This window comes from Orycteropus afer, unplaced genomic scaffold (assembly GCF_000298275.1).
Source record: "Orycteropus afer afer isolate SDZICR_OR568_19922 unplaced genomic scaffold, OryAfe1.0 scaffold00427, whole genome shotgun sequence".
Taxonomy (NCBI): domain Eukaryota; kingdom Metazoa; phylum Chordata; class Mammalia; order Tubulidentata; family Orycteropodidae; genus Orycteropus; species Orycteropus afer.
This window is the reverse complement of record NW_006922014.1, coordinates 1443737-1464566: the sequence shown is the minus strand read 5'-3', so window position 1 is coordinate 1464566 and position 20830 is coordinate 1443737.

The window sequence follows — 20830 nt, the reverse complement described above, 5'->3', positions numbered from 1 at the left end:
GAAGGGTTGCTATGAGTCAGGTCCAACTCGATGGCAGTGAGGTTTTTTGTTTGTTTGTTTGTTTCTTTACATATAACACCAGAGCTCATAGAATGACAGCATAGATATGTTTAATCCCCCAGGTAATGGGAATGACGTCGTTTAAGTTTTTATTTATATATGACTTAACATATTCCTGGCTCATAAAGGACATTTAAAGCAAGCATCTTGAAATAAAACTGAAATCATTGATTGATTAATTAATTTTATACAATCGTATCAGGCATCACCTAAGGGAGTATAAACTGATCATGGTAAATTGAACAGACATACTTTTTTTGTTGTTTGCTTTAGTTGACATAGACACATAAAGGCTATTATTTTGAATCTTCTTCTGAAACATCAAGCTATATGAAAACCAAAACAAAGTAGAATAAGAATGTAGTGATACACATATGCTATATTTCATTAGTTCATCAGGATCAGCAAAAAAGGAGAAAACCAGCAACAAGAAGGATTGACTCAATGACTTCAACGACAGACTCGAGTGTAGCAAAGATTGTGAGAATGGCACAGGACCAGTCAGTGCTTCTTTCTGTTGTGCATTAGATCTCTATGAGTTGGAGCTGACTCGATGGCAACAAAAAATAACACTACCAAATACTTATTTTAATTACCTCTCAACTCAGAGAAATGAACTAGTGTTTATTTTCACTTTTCAAGGATAAGATTTCTCTTTTATACTTTTTATATCCATGATAAATGATATTTAACAACATAATGAATAAAGTATATAGGAAAATAAATACATAAATAAATGTGCATGTAAATACATAGGTACATGAAGACTGCTTACACTGTGCCCTCACCAAAACAAGGATTTATACTCCTTCTCCTGGAATCCTTGTTCTCTGAGATTTTATCTGATAATAAATTGATTTAATACTTGGAAACTCAGCAGTGTCCAGCATATGATGTGAACTCTGGTCTCTAATATCTGATCTTTGTGTTACACCACTTCTTAGTGTTTAGAAACTGTATCATACTGAAAATGTACATACAGAACTTCAGTATCCAGAGATATTAAAAAAAAAAGAAAAAGGAAAATGCTGGGCTTCTCTTTAAGGACCAGTCTTTTTGTGTCACTTGCATCTTTTTTTAAATGAGAAAGCACCACAATCTTTATAGCAAATGGGTTTTGGTTATTGTTAGCTGACTTTGAGCCAGCTCTGATTCTTGGTGACCTCATCCATATCAGCCAATGGGTAGGTTTGGCTCCGTATCGAGCTTCTGTTGAAGAGGATGAGGATTACCAACAATGGCCATTTTAAGACCTGCTGTGACATGACCTCATTGATAATAATGACAAATTTGTCTCAGACTCTTGTGTGCATCATTGAGTGTATCCATTTGAGTTCTCCAAATAAAATATGTAAATGAGTTATTTTACAGTATTCTTCTCTATGGTATGTAAATTTTGGGGGCATAGCAAATGGAATTATGATGTGAAATTTTAGAGACCCATATGTATTTTTTTGTTTCACAAATATTCCTATGAGTGATTCATTGACATGGCCTAAGCAGTTCATCTTCCTTTCAAAAAAAAAAAAAACCCAAACTCACTGTCATCAAGTTGATTAGACTATTAGTGACCTCTCTGTGGGTTTCCAAGGTGGTATCTCTGTAGAAGTAGATTGCCCAATCTTCCTTCCAAGGAGTGGCTGATGCATTTGAACTGCCAGCCTTCTGTTTAGCAGTCAAATGTCTTAGGCACTCTGCCACCAGGGCTGATTTTCCTGCCTCCACCAAACTGATAGGATACTCCAAAAAAGATGGGCTACATATGATTAATTTTTGAAATTTTAGTTAACTATAAAACTCGTGAGATCTAGGTATAATAAAACAATGCATAAATGAGGATGAGACCTCAATTATTCATTACTGTTCATTAAATTAAATATTATACTTGACAATAATTAATCATGATGTGGTTGTCATGCAACATTAGAGCATTAATAAAGATTCCAAAATACAAAAACTATTATAAGTAGAAATAAAGAAAGCCCATGTGAATGAAACATAAGGATGGAATGAATTGCACTGTTAATTCTCAGATAAAATTTTGGTCATATTTTGTTGTCTAGCAGCAAATTTTACATTCCAGAAGTGAACTAGCCAAAAATGGATGAATTTCATGCTCTACATAAACTACAATGACAATTTCAGAGATCTAGGGAAAAGTCATATAACGTTCTGAGATACAATTTAACAGATGAGAGAAATGATGTACTAAAGGCATCAATTTAACTGCAAGTTGCATGTGAAGTAGCATAAAACATTAGCTTGGAATTTGATGTGCTAAAAATACCAAATTAAATAAAATAATGAATAAATCTGAGAGGCATTCCATCTTGAAAGCAATCCTCATATTTTTCTACAAGAGAAATAATAGATCAACATGTGCCTTTTTTAGGAAGACATAACAAGATTCTTAAGTTCTCAGCTATGACATATCTGCCAATAAAGTACAGAAAAAAGAAAAAGAAGTCATGTGAAGCTGGTAGATTGTTAGAAGAAATACTTTTTCATGGACAAAAATTTGCTTTGTCTATATTTGACACATTTATATTTTAGAAAAATTGCATTCACAAGAAGTATAAGCAAATGAACTAACTTTCTGAGAGAGAGGCTAAAACCATTATCTTGCTACTAGAAATGTTAAAAAATAAGTGTATACTAATGTGACATATAAACCAAAGAAACCAAATTCATTGCCATCAAGTCAATTCTGACTCAGAGAGTTGGTACCTACCATCTTAGACCTCAGTGTTTAACACTTAGCATTTTTTTTTTTTTCCATTGGGATTTACTGCTAAATTTCATATATGAAAGGCATTGCATTTGAGTCTATTCCAAATCACAGCTAGCTACACTATCGGATAGAGTAGATCTTCCCTGTAGGGTTTTCAAGGGAGTAATCTTTACAGAAGCCAAGTGCCACATCTTTCTCCTTCATAGTGGCTGATATATTTGAACAACTGACCTTCTGGTTATGAGCCCAGGTCTTTACTCACAGCACCACCAGGACTCCTTCATAGGAGCTCACATAGAGGTCCAATAGATTGACCTGCCTGCATCCTTGACCCACTGTCTGCAATGGAGTGTTTGGCTGTCTTTATACACTCTCAGACAGATGAACAGTCAGATTTATGTTAGTGACACTCACTCCCTGTATTGAATATTTCCAAGTTCCAAACTTTTTGAATTTCTATAACTAAATACTCAGGAAATGGAATGATCCACTTCTCATCTAACTCTGGTTTTGATACTGTATAGATCAGGATAGGCAAAGTAGGGCCAAAGGGTCTGATATAGTCCATAGGTCAAATTGCACTGGCTACTTGTTTTGTAAATAACATTTTATTAGAAAATATCCAACTCAATTTATTTATATATTGCCTATTGTTGTTTTCTCATTGTTATAACAGAATTGGGAAATGGCAACAGAAATGTGGTTCATAAAGCTGAAGATACTTACTATGGGACCCTTTATAGAAAAAAAAAATGCCAATCTCTGGTAAACATATAGTAAAAGGGAAATTTATTGTAGTCACATAACAAATAAAGTAAAATAATTCTGGAAGTTAGATTCCATGTTAAAATTTGAAATTGCTACTGGAATACAACTAAATAATGGCATTCAAAATAGTTAAAAAATATATGAAAAAACAATTCCGTGATTGATGTGTTGGTAATGAAAATAAAAAGTAAATTGTTACTCAGGAAAACACTTCAGATTATATATCACTGGAAACTCAGAAAAATAGAAGTGTCTCAGACTAGGCATGACCCCTCTGACCTCTCAGTTAAGAGAAAAAAAAAAAAAAAAAAAAAACCTCAGTTTCTCCTGCTACACTTTGGACCTAAACATGCACTGGTGGAGGATGTTTTATTATCTTCTAATAAATAATAGGTAATTAAGGGGCTTTTGATCTCATCTTTCAGGTGAGAAATTGAATGATTGGTATCAAAACATGAGGATTCTGGGTGACCCATGTTATTTTACTCAATCCAGTAACCAAATCAAAATGATCATGTAACAATCTAATCAATCTTTCATTGATTGGCAATTATCATTAACAACAACAACAGAAAGAAACAAAGGAACTTTGACTAGAAAATGATTGATTTGTTTTGACTATATCCAGAGAGGTATCTGTAATTGCTTCAACAGTGGTTCAGACATAATTCACAGAATTACCTGCCTGCCATCATACTGCTAACGTGATAAAATCACGTTCTACATCCTCAACTTTTACAATATACCAAACAGTCAAATGAAGGTAATTGTTTTGTCAAAGGGTATATTGAAAAATATGCTTCACTGGTTTATATTATATTTTAAGTGAAAACAGTAGAATAAAATTACATTTAAATAATTATTGTATCTATATATAATATGTATCCTTTTGGGCAATATTTTAAACTTTTTTGTGTGTGCTGCATAAGAATAGTGAACAAAACTTTGTTGTGATAGATAAATGTAGGTTTTAGAGTTAAAACAAAAACAAACATACAACTTTGGTCCCAATTCTAGTCAAATGACTTTTGCAAATGTCATAGGTGTAATGCAACAACAACAAGAGGGCTTAGCCTCACCTCTGCCTCCACATGAAAGGAAGACTGAGGCATCAGCTGTTAGATCTTCCCAAAAATCAACTTTTATTAAAGAAATCCACCTTCCTTAAAGTTACAGGCAGCCTCATTACATGATTGATCAAATTAGTGATATAAAGGACAGATACTTTGTACAAATTTGTGTCAGCCACAGAGTTCTATGTAAGTTAGGCTGAAGCCTTTTTATGACAGCTCCAGAACCCAAATTATCCTTCTATTTAGTCTTGGTTCCTTCCTTGCCCCCAAAGGGATTGATCCCAAGAGTGCTTCTGAATAAACAGCTGGCATACTAATATACTATTCGGAGTCCTGCTTCTTATAAGATTCGGTGCCCCAAGTAATCTGAGAAAGCACATGTTGAGATGAGATTACAGAGGTAGAGTACTCAAACTCTGCTAGCAATCCAGAAAACATCACTAGTGACATGGAGAACAGATAGTCACTGGGACTACTTAGATGGCTACTGAACCCAAGTAGAGACACTGTGATTGACATGAAATTATTGTGTGGCCAAAACTATCCATCATGTGCTGAGTTCTGTAACATGTACCAAGGCATATGATTGAAAACAAGGATAAGAATTAGACTATTGTAAGATAGAAATTGTATACTTGGGATTGAGTATGACCAGTATCAAAAAGTATAAGTAAGCTGCACCAGCAAGTTTTCCAGACTTCATGTCATACACTCTGTTGCTTCACTGTTTCTTCCTTAGCTCACTTTTGTGGTTGCACGTTTACCTCTGTATGACCAAATAATGGAGGAAAAAAAAAAAAAGCCTTGTTTGTTTTACTGAAGGAGATGCTCAGTTTAAGTGACTCTAACCTAAAAATGTATGGTAACTGATTACCCACTTTGGGTTGAAGTAGAAATGACCCCAAATTAAAATATGTTTAAATGTTCAGAGAATGGCAAACGGTTTGGTGAGCTGATCTGAGGTTGCAATGAGAAAAGTAAAAGGCTTCGAAAGTTCTAGCAAGATGGTGGAATAAGCAGACAAGGTATACAACAACAAAACAATTAGAAGCCAATTGAAACTGATGCAGAAGATGATCCTGGAACCCTGAGCTTTGAAGGAAAGGATAATGAAGTGGGTTCAATAGCAACTAATAGAAGAACCTGAATGAAACAGTGAATGGAGAGACAAGTAGAGCAGACAGGGGACTGCTGGCTGTTCTAGGGGCACAGCCATTTTGAGTATTTCCCAATAGCAACCTGAAAATGTGCTCTGCTCGCCGAGGACTGCATAGGAAAGGAAAATTGGTGCCTGACACTCAGAAAGGAAAATGGCGGGGAAGGAGACAAACAGACCTGTGGACTGCCAGCAGCTGTTCTGAGGGTACAGCCATACTAAAGCTTTGGTAACAGTGGGTGGGGCCATTTTGGATATATGCCAATGGCATTCTTAATTGGACAGTTCTTCAGAAGGAAGGTTGGGCAATCTACTTCTGTAGTGATACCACCCCAGAAACCCAAGGAGAGGTACATATAATAAGGAGTCAGGTCTAACTTGATGGCACATAACAACAACAACAACTTAAGAGTGGACTCCACTTGATGGGGACAGCACTGGTGACTGCACAGCAACCTAACAACTGGAATGGTATGATATTTTCCTTGTTACGCTTATACCCTATGCCCTCTTGGTGAATGGGACTGTGGCCATCCCCTGCCTCCACTCACCTTCTTGATCAGCAGGAATTCCATCTCAATCTGTGCCCCGACAGAACCTGGGAGCCATGTCCCACCCTCACTTGTTTTTGCTTTTAAATTATTCTTTTCATCTCCCCCCACTTTCTTGTCCCTGGTTCTTGTTTTTTTTTTTTTTTTTCCCCTTTTTTTCTATTCCCTTTCCCTGGTTCCCCCCTTTTTTTTCCTTTTGATTCTTCCCATCTCTTATTTTTCCTTTTGCACTTTTCTCATGTTTTCTTTTCTATTCTTTTACTCTTGCCCTTTTCTCTCATTCCTTTCTCCACAGATATTGTGGCTGTTTCTTTCCCCTCTTTTTCACATTATCTTTCTTTTATCTTTTTAAATGTATTTTGAAAATTTTTATTTTCTTTTATTGCATTTCTTTTTGTTGTTGTATTTTTACAATTATTCCTGTTTGTTTATATGGTTTGAGTGTTTGTTCTCTTGTTTTTATTTTTTTGGTAGGTTTTCTTTTCTTTTTGCCAAAATAAGTGGGAGACAGCAACTGTTCCCACATAACTCAACCATATCTGCACCCCACCCATGAGAGAGGGCTACCACTTGCCTTTGCACCAAATGACCAATGATAGATGGTGGTCACTACAAGCTTAACTCACTCTCATCTGCTCTTTATGAACAGCAAACAGAGATCTGTGCCCAAACTCTCATTCTTTATCACATCCAGCAGGAGACAGGTGATGAATACCTAAATGCTAAAAACTAACAAATAGAGGAGCACAGTACCCTGATAACACAGATATATCAAAACAGAATGAAAGAAAAAAAAATATTGCATTAATTACACCAACTTACAACCACAAATACAACTTACAAACATAAATACAATACCACCATAATGTCTTGGAGTCAAAAGACCATCAGAGTCCACACAAAAAAGCAAGATAAAGTAGAACAAAGAAAGGACCAGGATGCAAACTCAGAGAACATCCCTGAGGGAGGAGCAGCATTGAAACTCCTTGATAAGAATTCAGAAGAATTATATTTGGGTACTTTCAATGGATTTGAGAGATAGATCAAGGAAAACACTGACAAAATTATGGGAAATACAGACAAAACTCTAGAACAATTTAGGAAAACAAAACAAGAACAAATTGACAAAACAAACAAAAAATTAGAAATGATACAATAACAACAAACAGAAATCCAGAAGATGAATACTAAGATTTCAGAAATAGATTACACTTTGAATGGGAAAAGGAGTAGAATCGAATCAATGAAAGACAGAATAAATGAGATTGGAGAAAAATATCTCAATATTACTTTGTTAAGGGATTAATCAGACAAAGAATAAAAGCATAATGAAGAAACCCTGACAGTCATGTGGGATACCACCAAGAAGAATAACCTATGTGTAACAAGAATTCCAGAACAGGAAGAGACAGATAAAACTACAGAGAAAATTGCCAAAGTTTAGTTGGAAGAGAATTTCCCTAATACAATGAAAGATGAGAATATATCCATTCAAAAAATTCATTGAACCCCAAACAGGATAGACCAAAAGAAAATCACTAAGACATGCTGTTGTTGTTGTTGTCATGTGCTGTCGAGTCGGCCCTGACTCCTAGCAATGCCTCCTTGGGTTTCTGAGCAAGTACTACCATCAAACTCACCAAAACCAAAAACAAAGAAAGAATTCTGAAAGCAGCATGGGAAAAATGAAAAATTACCTACAAATGGCAACCAGATTTCTCAGCAGTAACCATGAAGGCAAGAAGGCATTGAGATGGTATATATAAAACTCTGAAAGAGAAAAACTTCCAACCAAAAATTATATACCCAGCAAAATTGTCTATCAAAAATGAGGGTGAAATTAGGAGATTTCCACATAAGCAGAAATCAAGGGAATTTGTTATAAACAGATCAACTTTACAAAAGGTGCTAAAGGGAGGCCTTCAGACAGAGAACTAATAACAGGAAACAACAACCTATGATTAATATACATGACAACATAAGCCAGAAACCAGTCCAGTTATGGAAGTAGCCAAAGTAAAATAAGCTTACAAGATTATAAACAGGGAACCAGAGACACCATTTTGTAAATAAAGACAACTAAAAACCAGAATGTTGTTGTTGTTGCTATGTGCCCTTTAGTCGGACTTGACTCATAGCGCCCCTCCTTGGGTTTCCGAGGCAGTATCACTATGGAAGTAGATTGCCTCATCTTCCTTCTGAGAAGTGGCTGGTGGGTTTGAACCGCCAGCCTTCTGGTTAGCAGTCAAGTGCCTTAAGCACTATACCACCAGAGCTCCCAAAAACCAGAAGGAGGGAATAAATAGTGTAGTTACAGACTTCTACATGGTAAGGAAGTCAGGACAATTGTTAGATTGAACAGAGTGTTTTAAATTTGGGAAGAAAATTATAAATTACAGGGTAACTTCAAAGAAAAATAATAAACCTTCACATCAAAATATAAAAGAGGAAAAGCAAAAGTACTTAGCTAATACTAAAACAATAGAATTGAAGGAGATGATAACATGACTCATAAACAAAATGAGCTCACCACAGAAAGTTATATGGAATAAAGAAATCTGAAACACTACAAAAAAATTCCATGAATAATTTCATCCTTACTGATAATTACACTGAATATCACTGGATTAACTGCATCACTCAAGAGAGGGAAAGTTGCAGACTGGATAAAAGAACATGACTCATCAGTATGCTGTTACAAGAGACTCACCTTAGACATAAAGACAAAAATAGACTAGAAAACAAAGGTTGTAAAAAGATATGCCAAGCATATGACAACAAGAAAGGGCAAGTGTGACAATATAGAGGGCATAACCATAATAAATATCTATGCATCCAATGAAAGAGCCCCAAAATACATGAAGCAGATTTTAACAGAATTGAAAAGACAAATAGATGACTCCACAGTCATAGTAGGAGAATTTGATACACCACTTTCAATAAGAGACAAAGCAACTGGAAAGAAACTCAATAAAGATTTGGAAGAATTAAACAATAAAATCAATGGACTTGACCTTATTATAGACATCTATAGAGCATTCCACCCAACAATGGCAAAATATACATTATTTTCCAGTACACATGGAACATTCCCCATGATAGACCATATGTCAGGCCACAAAGCAAGCCTCAATAAATTTAAACACATTGAAATACTGCAAAGCATCTTCTCAGATCACAATGCTATAAACTTACAAATCAATTACAGAAATACAAATATTACAGAAATTAAAAATATATATGGAAAAAGAGCAAACATGGAAACTGAACAACACCCTTCTTAAAAATGACTAGGTAATAGAAGAAATAAAAAATGAAATAAAAAATGTCCTTGAATCAAATGAGAATGAAAGCACAACAAACTGAAATCTGTGGGACACAACAAAAGCAGTGAGCAGAGGACAATTTATACCAAAAGATGAACACATCAAAAAAGAAGAACCCAAATCCACATGTTATCCCAACATCTGCAACAACTAGAAAAAGAGCAGTGAAAAAGAACCCAGTCACCAGAAGAAAAGAAATAATGAATATTTGTGCCAAAATAAAATAAACAAAAAATAGAAAGACAATAGAAAAAATCAACAAGACTAGAAATTGGTTCTTTGAAAGGAAAAATAAAATTGCCAAACCACTGGAAAACAAGGGAACAGATGCAAATAACATAAATAAGAAATGAAATGGGTGACATCACAACAGAACTAATAGAAATAAAAAGAATAATATCAGGATACTCAGAAGAACTGTACTCCAACACATTTGAAAACTTAGAAGAAATGGATCGATTTCTAGAAACACTCTACTTATGTAAACTGACACTGAATAAGATAGATAATCTGAACAGACCCATAACAAAAGAAGAAATTGAACAGGTAAAAAAAAATAAATGAATAAAATAAAATAACAACAAAAAAAGTCCTGGCCCAGATGGTTTCACATAGAATCCTACCAATCATTCAGAGAAGAGCTGACACCAATCCTACTCAAACTATTTCAAAACATAGAAAATGATGGAATCTTCCAAAGAACATTTTACGAAACTAGCATAAACCTGATACCAAAACAAGTCACCACTAGAAAGGTAAAGTACAGACCAATACCCTTTAAGAATATTGATGCAAAAATCTTCAATAAAATCCAATATACTCCAACACATATTAAAATAATAGTATGTCATGACCAAGTGGGATTTACACCAAGTATGCAAGGATGGTTCAACATTAGAAAAATAATCAATGTTATCCATCACATAAGTTAAAAAAATAAAAAGAATCACATGATCTTATCAGTCAATGTAGAAAAGGCATTTGATAAAATCTAACATCTATTCCTGATAAAAGCTCTCAGAAAAATAAGAATAGAAGAGATATTCCTCAACATAATAAAGGATATATATGCAATATTAACAGCCAACATTATTCTCATAGGAGAAACACTGAAATCATTCTCCTGGTGAACAGGAACCAGACAAGGATACACTCTATCTCCATTTCTATTCAACATTATAGTTTGGAAGTCCTAGCCAGGGCAATAAGATAAGAAAGGGAAATCAAAGGCATCCAAACTGGAAAGGAAGAAGTAAAATTATCCTTATTTGCAGGCGATATGATCCTATATATAGAAAACCCAAGAGACTCAGCAAAAAAATTACTGGAAGTTATTGAAAGGTTTAGTACCATAGCAGAATATAAGATCACCATACACAAATCAGTTGGATTCCTCTACACCAGCAAAGAAGTCTCTGAAAAGGAAATCAATACCATTTACAATACTACCAAAAAGATAAGACACTTGGGAATAAATTTTGCTAGGAACATAAAAGACCTATAAAAAGAAAACTATAAACTACTTCAAGAAACTATAAGAGATCTGCATAAATGGAAGAATATACCATGCTGATGAATAGGAAGACTAAACATGGTGAAAATGGCAATACTACTTAAAGCAATCTATACATTCAATGGAATCCCAATCCAGAGTCCATCAATATCCTTTATTGTGATACGAAGGTTTATCATTTTTCTTTGAGGTTACCCTATGATTTATAATTTTCTACCTGAGTTTAGAACAGTCCATTCTGTCTTGCAACTCTCTTAACTTCCTTACCATTTAGAAGTTCTGTAATTACACAATCTTTTCCCCCTTTTTGTTTGTAGTTGTCTTCACTTGTTAATTGATGTCTCTGGTTCCCTGTTTACAGTCTTGTAAGCTCATTTTACTTTGGATATGTCCATAGCTGTGGTTTCTGGGTTATGTCATCTTGTGTATTAATGGTTGGTTGTTATTTGCTATTTTTGGTTCTCTGTTCAAAGGACTCCCTTTAGCATGTCTTGTAAGGTTGGTCTGGTTTTAACAAATTCCCTTAGTTTCTGCTTATCTGGAAATCTCCTAATTTCACCATCATATTTGAGGGACAGTTTTGCCAGGTATGTAACTCTTGGTTGAAAATTTTTATCTTTCAGGGTTTTATATATACCATCCCATTGCCTTCTTGCATGCATGGTCTCTGCTGAGAAATCAGAGCATATTCTTACTGGCTGACCTTTGTATGTAACTTTTTGTTTTTTCCATGCTGCTCTCAGGATTCTGTCCTTGTCCCTGGTTTTGGTGAGTTTGATGATGATGTGTCTCGGTGATTTTCTTTTGGGGTCTATCCTGTTTGGGTTTGTTGGCATCAATATTCTTTAAAGACTTGGAAAAAACAACCACTAATTTTATATGGAAAAGAAAAAGACCTCAGATAAGCAAAACACAATTGAAGAAGAACAAAGTAGGAAGTCTCACACTCCTAGATCTGAAGACCTACTATACAGCCACAGTTGTCACAACAGCCTGGTATTGGTACAACGACAAACACATACACCATTGGAACAGAATTGAAAACCCAGAAACAGATCCATTGACCCTTTGTTAGTTGATCTTTGCCAAAAGCCTGAAACCCATTAAATGGGGAAGAGATAGTCTCTTTCACAAATGATGCTGGCAAAACTGGAGATCCATTTGCAGAAATATGAAACAAGGTCCATATCTCACATCATACACAAAAACTAACTCCAGATGGATCAAAGACTTAAATGTGAAACCTAAAACTATAAAGTTCATCAAAGAAAAAATAAGGGCTTTAATTTATGGCATATATAGATTACCATGCATAATCCAAGATGCACAAACATCAGAATATAAACTAGAAGATTGGGACCTTCTGAAAATTAAATTCTTGTGTTCATCAAAAGACTTCTCCAAAAGAGTAAAAAGAGAACTTACAGAATGGGAAAAAAATATTTGGCAATGGCATAGCTGACAAAAGACTTTCTCTAAAATTTATAGAAATCTCCAACACTTCAACATCAAAAACACAAACACTCCAATTAAAAAGTGGGCAGAAGACATGAACAGACACTTCACCACAGAAGATATTCAGGTATCCAACAAATACGTGAAGAAATATCCATAAAAGTTAGCAATTAGAGAGATGAAAATTGAAACAACTATGAGATACCATCTCTTTCCTGCATTAATAGCAAAGTTCAACAAATAACAAATGCTGGTGAGGATGTGGAGAGATTGGGACTCATACACTGCTGGTGGGACTTTAAAATGATACAACCATGTGAATATTGGTACAGCGATTCCTTAAAAATTTGGAAATAGAAATACCATTTGACCCAGCAATCCCATTACTAGGTGTATTTCCTAAAGAAGTGAGAGGCAGGACACTAACAGATATATGTATACCTATGTTCATCTAAGCACTATTCACTATAGCAAAGAGATGGAAACAACCTAAGACCATCAACCAGGGATTTGGTAAATACACCATAGTACGTACACACAATGGAATAGTATGCAACCCTAAAGAATAGTGTAGAATCTATGAAACACTGCATAATATGGATGAACTTTGAAGATGTTATACTGACTGAAATAAGTCAATCACAGGACAAATATTGTATTAGTTCACTATTCTGAAAAATCAAGGAAAGGTTTGTACATAGAATGAAAATTTCTTTGTTGGTTACCAGGGGTGGAATGGGAGGGGAGACTAAATTCCTAGGTAGGATAAAAAAATGTATATAAATATATAAACAAAAGATTATTAATGGTTATCAGGGGTAGGAGGAAGGGGAGTGAAGGGGAAGCTTTTGTTTGCAAGGTGTTGAGTTATCCTAATCTCGGTGGAATATTTTGGAAAAGGATAGCAATGGTGACATAACATGAAAAATGTCATCAATGTTCCTGAGCTGTAAATAGGGAAGTTGTTATGCTGGTGAATGTCTTGTTGTATATGTTTTCACCACAATAAAAGTAAAAAAAAAAAAATCAAAGAAACACAGTTTAGAATTACAAGAAATAACGTTCTATACACAGCTTCGAAAAATAAGATAAATAGCTTGACAAATTCATCAGAGACTGTAAAGACAGAATGAGAAAAATTGGTGACAAGGAGTTCTGAAATAGTAACATGTGGATGTGCCTACAGAAGGGAGCACAAAAGATAAGAGTCTTTCCATCACATATTAATCCTCCCCACCCACTCTGTTGACTATCTAGCATGAAAATGGCACTAAAAACTAAGTAGAGAATGACGTTAATAGTTGACATCAGCCACCTTCTACCATCCAACCTCCCCAGTATTTGCAAAACAAATGAATGAATAGAATTGTCATTGTGTCAGGGTTGGGCTAATCATCATGAGTTCACACTCACCAAAGTATATTAAGGAGCTCTGGTAACATAGTGCCTAAGGCACTTGACTGCTAACCAGAAGGCTAGCGGTTCCATTCCTTGGAAGGAAGGTTGGGCAATCCTACTTCTGCAGTATCTGTAGTGATACTGCCTCAGAAACCCAAGGAGGGGTACCTATGAGTCGGGGCCGACTCCATGGCAAACAGCAACAACAACAAAGTATATTAATATATAGAGATTGCAATCAAAGAATGCTCATCTTGCCCACCACAGAATCAAATCCTGAACCCCAGATGCAGTCTGATCCTTCACCATTACATTTGTAGTAGATTTATTTATACTAGGTCCTTCTACATGGAAGGGACAGTAATTTATTTTGTTGGGATTACTATATAGTCTAAGTATATATAAGGGTTTACTTATATATAAGTAAATATATGTATGTATGTGTGTGTGTATATATATATATATATATATATATATGTTGACTTCTTTGCTTGAAATACCTCACATAGTACTCTACCTAGGTATTTAAATGTATTTGATTCACTTGCATAAGATCCCAAATAATACCATGTTCTTAGGATTTACTTCATACCAAGGGAGATGTGGTAACATGTACATTATTGTGGAATCTTGCAGTTCAATTACGTAATATTCAACCTGTTGTTGTTGTTGTTGTTGTTAGATGCCATCAGGTCAACTCCTAGTCACAGCTACCCTATGTACAACAGAATGAAACACTGCACAGTCCTATGCCAGCCTCATAATATTGCTATATCTGAGCCCATTTTTGCAGGCACTGTGTCAATTCATCTCATTGAGGTTGTTCCCCTTTTTCGCTGACCATCCACTTTACTACCAAGTGTGATATCCTTTTCCAAGGAATGGTCTCTTCTGATAACATGACCAAAGTAGGTGAGATTAAGTCTGGCCATGGTCACCTACAAGGAACATTCTGGCTTCACTTCTTCCAGGACAAATTTGTTTGTTCTTCTGGCAGTCCATAGTACTTCAGTATTCTTTGCCAAATCACACCTCAAAAGCATCACCTCTTCTTCGGTCTTCCTTACTCATTGTCCAGCTTGCACATGCATATGAAGCAATTGAAAACACTATGGCTTGGGTTAGGTGCATCTTAGTCTTCAAAGAGATATCTTTGGTCTTCAGCACTTTAAAAAGATTTTTTGCAGCAGATTTGCCCAGTGCAATATGTCTTCTGATTTATTGACTGCTGCTTTCCTTGGCATTGATTGTGGAAACAAGCAATATGAAGTATTTGACAATTTCAATCTTTTATCCATTTATCTTGATGCTGCTTATTGGTCCAGTTGTGAGGATTTTCATTTTCTTTATGCTGAAGTGTAATCCATACTGAAGACTGTAATTTTAATCTTCACCAGTAAGTGCTTCAAGTCATCTTCACTTTCAGCAAGCAATGTTATGTTATCTTCATATCACAGGTTGTTAATGAGTCTTCCTCCAATCCTGACATTGTGTTCTTCTTATAGTCCAGCATTTCAGATTATTTGCTGAGCATACAGATAGAAAAATTATGGTGAAAGGATACAACTATGACACACTCCTTCCCTAATTTTAAAACATACAGTATCCCTTGTTCTGTTCAAATGACAGCCTCCTTGTCCATGTACAGGTTCCTCATAAGCACAATTAAGTATTCTGGAATTACCATTCTTCTCAATGTTATCCATAATTTGTTAGGATCCACACAATCAAATGCTTTTGCATAGTCAAGAAAACACAAGTAAACATCTTTCTGGTCTTCTTTGCTTTCAGCCAAGATACATCTGACACCAGCAATGATATCCCTCGTTCCATGTCATTTTCTGAATCCAGTTTGCATTTATGGAAGTTCCCTGTCAATATACTGCTGCAACCATTTCTGAATTATCTTCAGCAAGATTTTACTTGCATGTGATATTCATGATGTTCAATAATTTCCACATTCCGTAGAATTACCTTTCATTGGAATTGGTACTGTGGTGGTTATGTTTGTGTGTCAACTTGATTAGGCCTGGTTGAGTGGCTGGGCAGCTAGTGGCAGTTATTCCCCATGATGAGACTGGCAACTAACTCCATGGTGGGATCTACCACAAGCAGCTGAGTAGCTGTCTTTGGGATATGGTCTGCTTCCTGTATATAAGGAGAAGCCTCGGGAATGGTCTCTAGCTTGTGGCACGCTTGGACCCTGTATGTAGCCATGTCATTGTTCAGCAGCCTGCCATGCTCTGCCGACCTGGGGACTTACAATGGACTAGAATTAATACCCTGCCTTGTGGTTTGGTAACATAGGGACAGTGCCTTTTTATTTGTCAACTCAGCAGCCAACACCTGTCTGAGTGAAGAAAAGCCTATAGCTTCAGTGGGCTGGGAGCTGGAAGCAGAGCTGAAGCTCAAGGCTGAGGAGCTTTCAGCCAGCCCCTGGAGCTTGACACTTTGAACTTGGACTTAAAGACACCAAACTATGATAGAATAAACTCCTGTTTGTTAAGGCCATCCCATTTGTGGTATATATTCTTGTCAGAGTGGCACTAGGTAATCAGAACAGGTACAAATATGGAACTCTCCCAGTCAGTTGCCAAGGGATCTGTCTTCCAAAGTTCTTGGCACAGATGAGTTAGTGCCTCCAGCACACTATCCACTTGTGGAAACATCTCAGTAGATATTCTGTCAATTCCTGAAGCTTTGTTCTTCATCAATTCCTTCAGTGCAGCTTTGACTTTTTCCTTCAGCTCCACTGGTTCTTGACCATGTGCCACCTCCTAAAATGGATGAGCATCAACCAATTCTTTTTAGTATAGTGACTCTGTATTCCTCCCATCTTTTTTTTTTTTTTTTTTTTGATATTTTCCTGCATCTTTCAATATTTTGCCCATAGAATCTTTCAATATTGCAACTTGAGGCTTGAAATTTTCTTTCAGTTCTTTCAGCTTGAGAAATGCCAAGTGTGTTCTTCCCTTTTGGTTTTCTAAGTGGTTTTCTAAGGTCTTTGCTTCATTATAATAATTGACTTTATCTTCTCAAACTGCTCTTTGAAATCTTCTGTTCAGCTCTTTTTTTCTTGTCATTTCTTCCATTTGCTTTAGCTACTCTCCATTCAAGCGAAAGTTTCAGAGTCTTTTCTGACATCCATTTTGGTATTTTCTTCCTTTTCTGTCTTTTTAATGACTTTTTGCTTTCTTCATGGATGATGTTCTTGATGTCATCCCACAATTCCTCTGGTTTTTGGTCATTGGTGTTCAGTGGATCAAATCTATTCTTTATAGGATATCTAAATATAATCAAAGTCATATTTTGGCTCTTATGGACTTGTTTTAATATTCTTCATCTTCAGCTTGGACTTGCATATTAGCTATTGATGATCTGTTCCACAGTCAGCTCCTGGCTTTGTTTTGGCTGAAGATATTGAGCTTCTCCATCACCTCTTGCCACCGATGTAGTCATTCTGATTTTTGTGTATTCCATCTGTTAAAGTCCAGTTTATGTTGTTGAATAAGCCATTGGTCTTGCAAAATTCTCAAGAATGTCATGCAATCTCCAGCATTATTTCTACCTCCAAGGCCATATTTTCCAACTACCAGTGTGATTCTTCTTTATTTCCAACTTTTGCATTTTAATCATCAGTGATAATCAACTCATCTTGATTGCATGTTTGGTCAATTTCAGACTGAAGAAGTTGGTAAATATCTTCCATCTCCTTGTCTCTGGTTTTGATGGTTGGTAAGTAAATTTGAATAATAGTAGTATTAACTGATCTTCCTTGTAGGCTTATGGATACTATCCTATCACTGATAGCATTGTACTTCAGGATAGACCTTGAAACATACTTCATGACAATGTATGCCACACCATTCTTCTTCAGTTTGTCTTTCCCAGCATAGTAGATCACATGGTTGTTGATTCACAATAGCCAAAACCTGTTCATTTTAGCTACCCCACCAGAGCTCCCAAGTAATGCATAGGATATCTTTGTACATTCCATTTCATTTTTGACAACTTTCAGTTTTCCTAGATTCACACTTTGTACATTCCGTGTTCTGATTATTAATGGATGTTTATAGCTGTTTCTTCTCATTTTGAGTCATTCCACATCAACAAATGGAGGTCCTGAAAGCTTTATTCCATCCATGACATTAAGGTTGACTCTGCTTTGAGGCAGCACCTCTTCTCCAGTTGTATTTGGAATGCCTTCTGACCTGAGGGGCTCATCTTCCTGCACTATATCAGATGATGTTTCAGGGTTATTCATCAAATTTTCCAATAATATATCAGACAGTGTTTCACTGCTATTCATATATGACCTAGCAGTGAGTAATCTATAACCACAATTAAATAACCTGTTTATGGCACAGTGGAGTCAACAGCTTAGAGACAATACCCTGTGAAGATAAGGTAAAATCCCCTTGGCTGCACATGCACACTAAACTAATGAAGATTGCATTATGCTGAATCAACAATAGGTAGAACACTTATTTCACTGGGATATTAATCAACAAAAAAACAAATACTCAGATTGCTCTCAGTCCAAAAGGACCCCTTGAAGAATTATTGCTTTTCACTCCTGAACTCTGGGTTCTCTAGGCTTAGAAATCATTATTTTCCAAGGAAAAATACTTCTACCAAAATCCTTGGCAAGAATCAATTTGTATTTTAAGAAGGACAGCTCTTTGGGCAAGGAGCTCTGGTGTGGTAATAGTTAAGGCATTTGGCTGCTAAAAAAAAAAAAAGGGTTTGAACCCTCCAGCTTCTCTGCAGAAGAAAGAAGAGTCAGTCTGCTTCCTTAAAGATTTAGATCCTTGGAAACCCAGGAGGGGTTGCTATGAGTCAAAATTGACTTGATGGAAGTGGTTTTGGTTGTGGTTTTGGCCCTCAGAGCAGTTTGGATCCTTATACCAAAGGACAAAGAGAAAAGAAGAAAAATATCTCTGTTAAGGATAATTGACCCTGATCATTTGGAACAGGTAGAGGTGATGCTATTCAGTTGCAGTGTAAAGAAATACATGTCACTCCATTGATCCACCTTGATATTTTTCACTACTCTTTGCCCACTTTTGATAATAAATGAACTAATGTGGCTGCTGAGACCTGATATGTATAGCGAACACAAACAGACTGTTCAAACACGAAGATCTGGATGATTACACCAGAAAACATACCTAGATAAGCAAAGAAATCAGTCCAAAATGAGTGCAATCTAAAATGGATATTTTAAAGCAGCTTTTTAAGTATTAGTTGTGCCCTTGGGACTAATTCAATGGCAGGGCCTATAGTTCATCTTACTCTCCCTACTACTATAAGAGCTATCCAAGGAAAAAAGAATTGTTAGAGTTATGAGGTAGTTACTCCTAGAACGTACATGGGTCAAGTGCATCTGAGTAGCACAATAGGTGAATTTTCTTAGATGCTGTACTCCACAGTTCAGTTCTTTCTTTATGCCAACAGCTGGAACATGGGTCAATTTAAGTCCTCAGTTGTCAGTTCTTTCTTGTAATTGTCCTTGGATGAAAGGAAACACTTTCCCTGAGATCACATCTATTTCCTGCTCCATCTTGCATTCAATGCTTGATCAACTCAGTGGAATAAGGTCCTTGACTCTGATTGCCAAGTAATTATATCTCATGAGAGCCATCCAGGTTCTAAGCTCCCCACACATGACAAAACCTTGCTGAGACTGCATCACAGCACAAATTCTCATTTTGGCAGTACTCCTTCCTTACAAGACCGGACAGGTCTACATAATAACATTGTTCTGATAGCATAGTGCCTAAGGCACTTGACTGCTAACCAGAAGGCTGGAGGTTCAAACCCACCAACCACTCCTCGGAAGGAAGGTTGGGCAATCTACTTCCATAATGATACTGCCTCAGAAACCCAAGGAGGGGGCTATGAGTCTGGGCCGACTCGATGGCACATAACAACAACAACAACAACAATCTATAACTCAGAGTCTGCTTCCAAGAGAACACACCTTCAACAGAAAGATATTGAAAAAGTCTTTCATTCTCAAAATTCCCTTTTCTTAATAATGGGTAATAAAGTCTATAAAACAGAGTTGTCATAGTAATTGAAACAATGTGCAATGAAGTGCCTTGCAAATTGCCTAGAGCATCTGGATATTCAATGAACAGCTAATAATGGAGTGATTATTGGAAGAGTTGACTAGAAAGACAAATGTCTTATGATTTTTCAGTATTCACATTTTATAAACAGCTTCATTGAAATGACTTCTTCTCAGTGACATGATGTATTTTTATCATTTAGGAAATAGGAAGAATAATACGTAGTTTTATTTCTTTGATCACTAGATCCCATAGTGCTTGAAATTTGTTTAAGACTTAACATCAGTCACTGTTTTAATCTACTCCAAGATTCTAACTAATTCTTTAAGACTGAATATGTAATATGGATGAGAAAAGTACTATTCATTTCCAGTAACTTGTGATCTTAGATTGAAATTATAAAGTTTGGAACAGAATGCAATTCAGTACAACATTTCTTGTACTTAATATTTGGAGTTACATAATGTAAGTCAACATAGAGAAAGAGATATTTGAATTGAGGTATGCATAGAACATGGATAGATGGGTAAACAGAGGCATTTAATTAAAGAGAACCATGTAAGTAAAATCTTAGGATAATGAACATGTGTATGTAGGTAGTTTTCTGTGAATTGGAGGATAGTGGACCATAACATATAACAGCGATAAATTGATATGTTGAATTTAAGTGGGAAAAGGCGTTTTTACAGGTACGTAATATGCTTTGCTTTGTTTTTAAAAAACTG